Raw genomic sequence first — 12546 nt, forward strand, 5'->3', positions numbered from 1 at the left:
TTTACAGTCCTCCTAGAAGTACTACTTGGTACCTTTCGTTAACCAATTATCTAGACAACTTTGGGCTAGGTTTTTCTACACCTCGTACTCCTTTTCCACCTGGAGGTATTCATACTCCTGTAAATATGTCTGGTCAGTCGTCCGTGTTTACACAAAGTCCTGAATCTTTTTTACATGGCGGTCCTTCTGTTCCTACTGGGTATCAATCTCTTTCTGGTACCTTTGCGGGAGCATCTCCTCAACCCGTTGATCATTGGTTATTAGTTGGAAACAGTGGTAATGTACCATTGGGTGTAGGAGACATTTACATGATGTCAGGTTCAGTTCCCGTTTCCCAACCTCAAGGTGGCCAATTACCGCCTGGGGGGCAGCCTCCGTTAATGCCTGGGGGGCAACCTCAAGGTACTTCATTCGTGTCTGGGGGGCAACCTCAAGGTCAGTACGCTCCTATAGGGCAATACATACCTCAAGGTCAACCCCAGCCTCAATATGTACCCCAAGGTCAACCTCAGTATCAATATCAACCTCAAGGATGGCAACCTCAAGGATGGCAACCCCAAGGGTATCAACCCCAAGGGTATCAACCTCAAGGGTACCAAACTCAAGGTCAAGGTCAACCCCAGTATCCGTATTTACCTCAAGGTTATCAACCTCAAGGTCAATACTCAGGTCAAGGTTATCAACCACCTCAAGGTCAATCATATGGTCAAGGTATGGGAACTGCACCTTACAATTATCAATCCTATCCTCAATCCGGCTATGGATCTCAGTATCCTCAACCTGTTATGGGTCAATACCCTGGAATGTTAGTGTGGGATCCTTCACAGGGTCAACAGATGTTGCAGCCAAGTATGCAGTCGGTACCTCAAGCTGGACAACCTGTAGTTTCTGGTCCACCCCAGCAACCGCAACCTGTCCAGTCAAGTGTTCAAACCTCTGTAACTTCGGTAGTTACTCAGCCGCCAATTGCACCTAGTACTCCATCTCAAACGGCTGCTGCAACTACCGCCACATCTACCATACTTACTTCTGGAGTATCGACGGCTCCGGTTTCTACTGTCTCTGTAACCACTCCTCAGACATCTGTACCGTTGTCCGGATCTACGATTCAAACCACGGTCCAGATGCCTGTAGGCCAGCCTGGTATAAGTACGGTTGTCACTACTCAACCTCAATTTGTTCAACCTCCGTACCAGGGACAGTACCAACCTGGGCAAGCTGTCCAACAACCGGTTTACCAGTATCAACCGTATCCTGGGTACACTTATCAACAACCTCAGCAACCCCAGTACGGTCCGGTTAATCCTGGTTTTCCAGGAGGATATAATATCCCAAATGCAACTCCTGTTCCTAGTTATCCTGGATATCCTCCTCCTGGGGCCGGTATTGTGACCCAGAGTTTTAGAGATCCTAACCGGCAGTTACCGTTTATCGCAACTTTGGATTTACCAGACTTGACGCGCCTAACGAACGATCCAATTCAATATCTTCCATTCTGGCCGCCAATGCCAAATAAGTTGCCCAGCGATATACCCAAGTTCGAAGGTAAGTCTGGAGAGGATCCGTCCAATCACGTGATGACTTACCACCTCTGGTGTGCTTCAAATTCTATCTCGGATGATTCGATCCGCTTACGTCTTTTCCAGCGTACACTCATTGGTCTCGCGGCCAAGTGGTACATTGAGTTACCACGGGCCTCTTTTTACAATTTTAGCCAGTTAGCTACCTCGTTCTTAACTCACTTTCAGTTACCAGTCAGATACGATAACGGTACGGAGTTATTAACTTCACTAAAACAATCAACCTCCACGTATATTTCCGATCACATTCATGAGTGGAGACGTCGAAGAAGGCTAGTGAAAGTTTTTATCCCGGACCAAATCTTAGCTGAATGGTTTGTTAAATCATTATTACCAAGGATTACTGAAGATGTAGCTAAGGCCGGAGTAGTTACTGAGGAGCAAGTCATTGCTCAGGCACAATACCTTGACTTAGTTTACACTCAGTCGGGTACGTTACACGAGAAGATTCCGGATCTTCCAAAGTCGAATCAAATCGCTGCTGCTCCTTCGGGATCTCATGCCGCTGATGGTATGATTGGTATCGTGAATACAAAGAGCAAGAAGAAGTCTTCCAAGGCTTCAACTACTCCAATTATCACTTTGCCTGATTCTCCGACAGGAGAGTCTTCTCCTGAACTTACCGCCGATATTCACGCTGTAGAGTCATCTACGGCCAAATCAAAAAACGGTGGAAAGAAGAAAGGAAAGAAGAAGGCTAAAGCAGACAAGGCTCCAAAGGAGAAAACTGAAAAACGGAAACCAATGACGAAAAGCGCAAACCTCGATATCCTTGTCTTATTTGTGAAGAGGATCATTTTACGAGAGATTGCCCTCATCGGGCCGAGGTTGTGAAAATAGTCAAAGGTTCTCCCACTCCTGCTGTGTTAAAAAATCCATTTCCGGAGCAGGAGAATAAGATGATAGGTTCTTCTTCGAATGCCAGTGAAGAACCCATTTTGATGATGTCTCATGTGAGGATTGCGACTCGATCGCAAGATTATGGTAGTAAGAATCCTGTTGATGGTAAGGAAGCAGAATCTTCTCATTCTAATCCATCAACCTCAGCTCCTGGTTCCGATCCACTACAGATCGAAAAACCTAACCCAGACTTAGTAATTAAACCGCCCGCCAAGGGTGTACTTCGAAGGTCTGCTTTCAATCCACATGCGAGAGCGGCCCAGAATTACAACATTGTTGAGGACTTAGCTGTTTCACCCTCAGCAATGTCGGCGTTAGAAGTGCTGCAATCATGTCCAGCACAACGAAAATTGCTTTTGTCGGCTATAGGAGCTGTTGATGTTCAGGATCCGAATCTAATGATCTTCGATCTAGAAAATAGTACACCGCGTCTCCCCCATCAAATGGCTTTCCAAATTCCAGTGATAGTCAAAAACAGGCCTATTCATAGGACTGTGATTGATGAGGGAGCTTCTACGTGTATTATGTCGATTCAATGTTGGAGATCCCTTGGTTCTCCTTCGTTGAACCAATCCCCCACCATCCTTAAGGCCTTTGATGGCCGTGGGTTCCGTCCGTTTGGTATTCTACAGGAATTGCCTATAGGGGTAGAAGGTAAAACCGTTAGTCTGGATGTGGAAGTGGTTGATGCCCCTCTAGACTACAACCTTCTTTTGGGTCGAAGTTGGTCATATGCTATGACAGCGGTCGTTTCATCGGTCTTCAGAGTAATTAAATTTCCACATAACGGTAAGATCGTGACTATTGATCAGCTGACATACTTTTCATCCGACCCAGCCTCTTCAGAGAGTATCCAGCATGTCGGTAAGACGACAATCCCTTATAGGGACGTTGGTGTAGGTTTAGTTAAGGATTCCGGTTTACTGGGAACTTTTCCTCTCCCTCCACTCAGCGTAGAACCTTCGTTTGCAACAATTCATATGATTACATCAGAAAACATTATTTATGATGATCCTTGGTTTGTCCCATCTGACTCTGAGATAGACTCATTCGGTAATGCTATGCCCTTGAGTCCATATGAAATTGCTTATGAAGCTCTCATGTCTTTTACCGACTTTCATTCAACCGAGGTCGACCAAATGAATGTGGTCAGTGAAGAGTCACTTTTCACCTCACCCTTAGAACGGATAGCGTTTCCCGAAGTCGTGTCATCTGACGAACAACTTCGCGAAATCCTAAGTGTAGACGATCTACCATGGGAGGATCTCCATCACAGATCTTCGTTTTTACCTAAGGATGATGCATTTGAAAATGATTTTTCATCTATCTTTACCGCTGAATATGTCAAAGACGCTCAGGATCCAACGAAACATTCTGATTCAGAGTTGAATTTAGGGAATATTTCTCGTACTATTCCCATTGATATTTCAGTGAAGCCCGGAATTGAGGAGAACATTCATATAGGTGCCGCATGTACAGAAGAAGAAATCCAAATTTACAAGGCCCTATTCCAAGAATTCCGCGATGTGTTTGCCTGGTCTTACGAGGAAATGCCGGGAATCGATCCTGCCATTGTTGTTCATGAAATAAAGACCTACCCGGATGCTAAACCCGTCCGGCAACGGTTGCGTCAAATTCACCCTCGAAAAGCGGCTGCGATTAAAGCAGAAGTCGAAAAGCTGTTGAAAGCAGGTTTCATTTATCCGATCCCGTTAACGGATTGGGTATCGAATATTGTTCCGGTCAATAAGAAACAAGGAACAATAAGAATCTGTATCGACTATAGGGATATAAATCGAGCTTGTCCAAAAGACAACTATCCTACGCCTTATATCGATCAAATTATTGATGATTGTGCCGGAAGTGAAATGTTTTCCTTTATGGATGGTTTTTCGGGCTATAATCAAATCAATATTCTACCTGCCGACCAACCAAAAACGGCATTCATTTGTCCATGGGGGACATTTGCTTATTGCAAATTACCTTTTGGGCTTAAGAATGCCGGGGCCACTTTTCAACGGGCGATGTCTTACGCATTTCACGACATCAAGCACATTGTGCAACCGTATCTCGATGATTTGCCTGCTCATTCTTTACATCGAGCTGATCACCTTGTCCACCTACGAGCAATCTTTATGAGGTGTAGGCATTATCGAATTCGGTTGAATCCCCACAAGTGTGTTTTCTGTATAGAAACAGGTCGATTGCTGGGATTTGTTGTTTCAAAAGCCGGCATTCGCGTCGATCCCTCGAAAGTCGAGGCTATCATCAAATTGCCTCCTCCTTCGAGTTTGCGCCAACTCCAAAGTTTGCAAGGGAAAGCGAACTTTTTACGCCGATTCATCCCAAACTACGCCGAGGTCACTAAAGGTTTTACACGGTTGTTGAAACAGAACGTTCAATTCTTTTGGGACGAGATTGCCCAACAATCTTTTGATGCACTTAAACACGCGTTGACCCATGCACCGTTGTTGCATCCTCCCAACTACAACCAGGACTACTTCTTATACCTCGCAGCTTCGCATTCCACCATTGGAATGGTGTTAGTTCAAGAAGATGAATTCGGAGCGGAACATGTGATATATTATCTTAGTAGGACCTTAAATCCCACTGAGTTAAAATATTCGCATGTGGAGAAATTGGCCCTGGCAGCCGTTCAAGCTGTCCAGCGTTTTCGTCACTACATTCTTCTCCGTAAAACTACAGTTATTTCGGATTGCAACCCTATGATTTATATTTTGACAAAACAACTGCTAGGGGGCAAGTACTCTAAATGGATCGTTATCCTGCAAGAGTTCGACTTGGAGTTCGAGAAGTCCAAGTCTAAGAAATCCTTAGTTTTTGCGGAATTGATGTGTGATTTCCCGCGTACTGACACAGAGACTGTGGCAGAGGAGTCCATTGCGGACGAATCTTTGTTTCTTATCAGTACTTTAGATCCGTGGTACGGGGATATAATCATCTATCTCCAAACCCAAACCTTTCGGCCTGAAGCTTCAAAGGCGGAACGTCGAAAAATTCGGTTTCAATCCCAGCCATACAAAATTATTGGAGATACACTTTATCGCCGGGGGGCAGACTTAGTTTTTCGACGTTGTCTAACTCACGAAGAGGCTGAGAGAGTTTTGAATGATTGTCACTCTGGAGCATGTGGCGGTCATATGTCTGGGTATGCCACAGCTCAGAAGGTGTTGCGCGCTGGTTACTTCTGGCCATCTATGTTTAAAGATTGTATCATTGCAGTCCGGAAGTGCCACAACTGCCAAGTGTTTGATCGAAAGATGCGCGCACCACCTGCTCCTCTCCACCCTATAATTGCCGTTGGTCCATTCGCCAAATGGGGTATCGACTTTATTACTTGTAACCCTCACTCGGCCGGGGGGCATGCGTATATCATCCTCGCGGTTGATTATTTCACTAAATGGGCCGAGGCGATGCCTACATTCGACGCAAGCGGCAAAACAGCTGCAGTTTTCATATTCAATCATATAATAACTAGGTTTGGTGTCCCACAAGCAATCATTACTGACCATGGGAGCCATTTTCGAAACACCATGATGACTGAACTTACAAGCCAGCTTGGTTTGCGCCACGACAGCTCTACTCCTTATTATCCGCAAGCCAACGGTTTGGTTGAGTCTATCAACAAAGTTCTGGTTATCATGATCCGACGAACCATTGGTATTCATCGGTCGAATTGGCACAACATGTTATTTTCGGCGCTATGGGCATACCGAACCTCAGTGAAAACCTCAACAGGGTTCACTCCTTTCCAGCTAGTTTATGGCTTGGAAGCAGTGTTACCCATTGAATGTGAAATCCCATCACTTCAAATGGCTGTCGAATTACTCCCAGCTACTTCCGAAGAGGAGAAACGTTTATTGTACTTAGCTAAATTAGATGAGACTCGACGTGACGCTGCATTGGCAATCGAGACTCACGCGAAGCGAATGAAAGCTCAGTATGATAGAAATGTGACCCCTCGAAGTTTTTCGGAGGGAGACCTAGTGCTTTTATATGATCAAGCTAACGATAAGCTAGGTGCTGGAAAATTCGTTCCTATGTGGCATGGACCCTATATTGTAAAGCGAAAGCTAGCAAAAGGGGCTTATGAGCTGGTAGATTTTGATGGGGACTCTTTGGGTAAACCCAGAAATGGACTTTACCTAAAGAGGTATTATGCTTAAATGGTGGGTATGGAGAATTTTTAGTTAGGTTAGGTTTTCTTTCTAGCTAGTATGATTGTTAGTTAGTCAGTGTGCTTAGCTTAGTGAGTGTGTTTTTCGTCGTTATTCTGGCTTATCTTGGTTTTACTCTTGATATTGCAGATGTCGACGCCTCTCCAAACATACATTGGATTTGCTGATGGTGCTTGTCGTAGTACACGGAATATCTCTTCCGCAGCTTGGGTTATCTATTCACCCTCTGACGAGTTAGTTTCTATGCATGGGGTAAGCCTCGGTCAAACAACGAATAACATTGCAGAATACAGTGCAGTGGTTGAATTATTATCCGAATCTATTTCATTTGGAATTCGACGTTTGATAGTGAGGTTAGATTCTGAACTTGTTGTATTACAGCTTAATAGAGTTTATGCCATTAGAAATCCTGTGTTATTAAGGTTGTTTTTGAGAGTGCGTCTCTTGGAACGTGAATTTGATTACATTGAATATCAGCATATTCCAAGGTCTTTAAATACATTAGCAGATGCAATTGCTTCTCGAATGTTGGATAGACATTTACGATAATCATGCAAGTAAATTTAAAAACATTTCATCATACATGTTAAACAAGATAAGCCGGTAATAGTGATATATATATAGATAGGAGTGTGTCAAAAAATATACATCGTCTTCGATCATAGGTTGAAAAACACCTTATGATCGGCAAAAATGATAAGTACAAAAAGTCAAAAATGTCACATGTGTCTACAAAAGTGACTAGTCAATCACTGGTGGTGCTCCCTATACGACACCACTGCACGGGCTACCTTACGCAAAAATCTCCTAAACGGTCCAGGGACTGCGACCACGAAGCGCTGAAGCCTGATAGGAATGTCATCCATAGTAGTCTCAGGCATATCTGCCGTCAGACGCTCTAGATCATGCTCCAACTCAGCTAGTACTTCTGCAGCCGCATCCTGTGGGGCCGGTACCGGTGCAGCTGGATGTCTTCTCTCAAAAGGCCGGAGGTTGGCTGGACGCTGTGGACCAACATTTGCATTTTGAAACTTTTACTGTCAGTTTTGAGACGATATATATAAAAACAAAAAAATACATAATTTGAAAACTTGTGAAAATAAAGTACCTCTGTCATCCCATTGTTCTCCCTGTGGAAGAACCATGTCCGGATCATGTCGAAAATCTACTCCGGCGTACGGAAAGTCCTGGATCGAGAAAACCTGGTCCTCCAACCAGTGAAAGTAACTATCAGAAAATCGAACAACTGCCGCGCCCTCGTCAGGATGCCGGGCCATCACCGCAACCCATCGTACCAGCTTTGGCTCCCTAGGACCCAAGATATCAACAGTGAGTTGCTGAGGGATCAGCATCGGAACTCTCTCTAAGGCAAAGCTCACGACTAAAGGCCCATATCCAAAAGTTTTCAGTCGTCCGTTCTTTGCCTTAGTCAGTTGGCTCTTCATATTAGCCGACACAGCATCACACCAGTTGAAAATGGTGCCTTGGTAACAGTCAATTGCCATCCGCATTTGGGACCCAGAAGCAATGTGCAAAGCGGCCGCGCCGCAAATTCTGGTAACCGTGAAAGCAATAACTTTGAGTTCACGCAGAGAGATGTGTTTGATCTCCACGCCTTTCGAATGGTGTGCCCCAGGTGTGCACCAATCTTCCCGGAGACTAACAAGGGATTGGCCACCCGGCCTAGTCCCGGCTAGATTGAGTTGCTCGCCTCTGTTTGGCAAGCCAGTGAGAAAGTATACATCCGAGGGCTCTATCTCGAGCTGGTGCCCTCCTATGTAAAAGCATTGCTCTTGAACGTTCCATCTCTCAACCAGCCATTCTAAGAATCTTACCTGAGCCCTCATGCCCGGTATGGCCCAGTATTTGTATAACCCGCATGCTTTTAGGGCATCCAGGGAAGGTTGGTGTTCTATTGCAGCTTCATCAACCTCTTCATGCTCTCTTTCTCTCCAATCCAACATGGTGAGTGCCCTACACACCAAGAAATGATGATTAGAATTAATTTGGGGAAATTTAAATGGTTATTTGTGAGGATTGGGGTTTCAATTTCCGCGTTCCACGGAGGACGCACCCCGCGTTTGGAACACAGGGCGTCGGGACGCAGCTGGCCTGAAGGTGGGCTGCGTCCCCTGACCATTTTCCTGTATAGGAAAAAGTCGGGGGACGCAGGTCACCCGAAGGGCACCTGCGTCCACCGAGGAGCGCATTTTGAAACCTAAATCCTCCCAAAAAACAAAACTAAAACCTAAAAAACAATTTTAATCGGATAGAAATGAAGAGTAGGATGTTGTAAAATACCTGGAAGAGACGGCGTTCGATTCTGACGGTCGGATTTTCCGCAGCAACCACGGGAAGTTTCTTGTCAAAAGCTCCTTTTTCAACCTCAACAGTCAAACGGTAAAAATGACATGGTAAAAAGTCTTTTTATAGGTTTTTTGGATGAATTTGTTCATTTTTCACCATGAAAAGATGTTTTTCGATGTATTTTTGCCTATCTTAAACAGGTATGAGTAATGTGTCGCTTTTGTGCAGGACAAAGGGACTTAGAGGGAAAATTGTCATTTTTCACGAACAAAATATCAGAGTCATCTTTTAAGCCCTTTTCTGACTCCTAAACTATGAAAAGATTGCCGAGCGTTTCTTTTACACTCGTTAAAACGGAATTAAAAGACGGTCCCCTTATAGCTCTTTTCTGACCGTAAAATCAGGAAAAGATTGCCGGGTTTTTGTCGTTTCAAACTCGATACGGAAATAAAACGACGTGTCCTTGATCGCTTTTTACTTTTCAGGTCAGTGGCACTAATTATGAAAGTACTCCTTGGTCGCAAGATCAAGCGGTTCCCCCAGGTATTATTTTATACTTTTTCGGGCTTGAGGGACACAAATCTACGAAAAAGTTCAACTTGGAGTCTTCTTAAGTTTTTCAGACTCTCTAAAATTGAAAAACACCGAGTTTCTCCTATACTGGGCTCGTTAAACATTTCACAGTAAAGGACCTGTTCAATTACAAACAGGAACGAACCACTCCTTCCTAGGGTTCGAATCAAAACTAGGTTGGACTCATCCGAAGGATGAGCTTATAATCAAGCATATGTTATCCTCCTCAAGCTTGTTAAAAATAAAGAGGTACTTGCCAGAAATGGTGGGGGAAAAGAGAGAAGAATGAGCCTATTTGTTACCTTTTGTCTCAGAAGAAGCTTTATTACCACTCTTGAACACGACACTTTTCATTCACCTGGGTTGGGAAATTCTTCACCTCACAGTTGATCAAACCACTTTGAAAGTCTTTAACCGGGTTCCAGGGATTAACTTTGAGTTATTCGTCACCAAGCCATCTGTCGTGTCGTTATGTGTTCAAGAGGTCTGCAAGAAAAACTTTCATCTGCAAAATACTTGTCATCCATTTGACCATCCCTGAGTCAGTCCTTACAGCAACATTTCTTCAACTTGAACAATGATTTCGTGTTGCGGGCTTGCCTGCAACGGGTCGCTTTCTATCGACATCAGCACATTATCTAGAGAGATGACTTAGAAATCGTCAGTACCTTGAAGTCTGCATGCATCAATGGCAGGTTTCTCGCCTTTGACGTCAGTTTACATCATTGACTTTCGATCGAAGGATTCCGTGAAATGTTCGACATCAACTCATTCATTCACATCTCATGGATTGTACTGGGTACTTTGAGAACCATTGACATTACTGGTGGTTTCTCTCACGCTTGTTAACAGTTTACATCATTGACTGGTAATCAAGTGGTTTCTACCATGTTCGACATCAACTCATTTATTCGCATGGCTAGAATCGTACCAATTCGGGAAGTAGAAATGAAGACCCTGGATCTAGTTTCCACCATCCAGGCTGCGAGGAGTTTTGTATTCATTATCTAAGTAGACTAATCATAAACAGATGGCTGTGTCCATACTGTGTCTACAAAAGTCTATGATTATGATGTACTGCAAAATCATTCCTGTATCAGAGTAGTTAGTCTGTTAGTTAAAGTTTTGATCTGAGTATGGGAATGCCTACCTCAGTGATGATATAATCTTATACATGTATTTTGTGTTGAAAATTGCAGGTTCTGACCAGGCTCTCCACGGGATAATCCTTGAAATGATAAAGCGCTTCACCCTTCCTAGATATTACAAACCCTAATCTATTCCAGGCTTCGCACTTTAGGGGGCAATCTGTTACACTAAAAAATGTCACCATGACTATTTACAGTTAGTATGGCTCAATCAACAGTCATGCTACCCTCTTAGGCAAGTCTTATGCCTCTGCTCTCCATGTCAAACTCCAAAAAGAGAGAAAGTCTTGTACAAATGTATTTATCTCTGGGGACGCAGGTTCTCTCAACCTTACCTGCGGGGACACTCCCAATGTTCACAAAAGCTGCGTCCAAAGACGCTCTGTATGTAAAGGGACAGGTGCGTCCCCCTGTAAAGGTTAGAATGCGCAAGTTTCATCTTTAAAAAGTTACTTGTGGTCATTTCTAGAGCATTCTAGAAGGTTGTTTGACGTGTATTAGGCACCTCCAGATGGTTCATGCACTCCTATCAAAGAGGAACTTATCCCATCAATAAGGGAGCTATCCCATCCAAAGAGGGGATTATCCCATTGATGGTGGACCTGATTAACCTCCTCTTGAGTACTATAAATACAGGCATTGGGCCAGAAGGAGGAGAGGTTGAAGCTATACATTTTCTAAGGGTAAATGCTACAGGAACTAGGACTCCCATTTAGAAACTTGTGAGGAGAGATTGCCATCTTTGCTTGTTCTATTTGGAAGTGGGTGAGCTTTGTCAAAGTAGAGGAAGACTCTTGTGGACCCTGGAAGGAGCTTGCACAACACCAAGGCTCAGGTTGTAATGGTTCCTTTTGATTACCTTTAATGCAAATTGGTCCATTCTTCTCAATAACTTGTTGTTTATGGGTTATTTCATGTACTCCTTGGTCTATATGTTGAATATGTTTTGTTTTATGTTATAATCAGGTGCTATTTAATTGTTTGACTGTTGGTGCTTGCAGGTTTTGGAGAAAAGGAGGAGCTCATCCAGATCAACAAAGCTTGGACTTCTACAACAGCGTTTGGATAAAGGTAAGAACGAAACACTTGATTTCTCATATCATAATGCATGTTTAGAGAAGGATAGCTCCAGTTTGTTTTGTTTGTCATTAGAATGTCTTAGACTTCTAGGAAGGTCGGTTGTGTCCGCACTCTTGACTGATTCCGTCATCCATTTGACCATCCCTGAGTCAGTCCTTACAGCAACATTTCTTCAACTTGAACAATGATTTCGTGTTGCGGGCTTGCCTGCAACGGGTCGCTTTCTATCGACATCAGCACATTATCTAGAGAGATGACTTAGAAATCGTCAGTACCTTGAAGTCTGCATGCATCAATGGCAGGTTTCTCGCCTTTGACGTCAGTTTACATCATTGACTTTCGATCGAAGGATTCCATGAAATGTTCGACATCAACTCATTCATTCACATCTCATGGATTGTATTGGGTACTTTGAGAACCATTGACATTACTGGTGGTCTCTCTCACGCTTGTTAACAGTTTACATCATTGACTGGTAATCAAGTGGTTTCTACCATGTTCGACATCAACTCATTTATTCGCATGGCTAGAATCGTACCAATTCGGGAAGTAGAAATGAAGACCCTGGATCTAGTTTCCACCATCCAGGCTGCGAGGAGTTTTGTATTCATTATCTAAGTAGACTAATCATAAACAGATGGCTGCGTCCATACTGTGTCTACAAAAGTCTATGATCGTGATGTACTGCAAAATCATTCCTGTATCAGAGTAGTTAGTCTGTTAGTTAAAGTTTTGATCTGAGTATGGGAATGCCTACCT

This window comes from Pinus tabuliformis, chromosome 4_2 (genome assembly GCF_031772625.1).
Source record: "Pinus tabuliformis cultivar Carrire ecotype Pingquan chromosome 4_2, CPIR1, whole genome shotgun sequence".
In the NCBI taxonomy this organism is placed as follows: Eukaryota; Viridiplantae; Streptophyta; class Pinopsida; order Pinales; family Pinaceae; genus Pinus; species Pinus tabuliformis.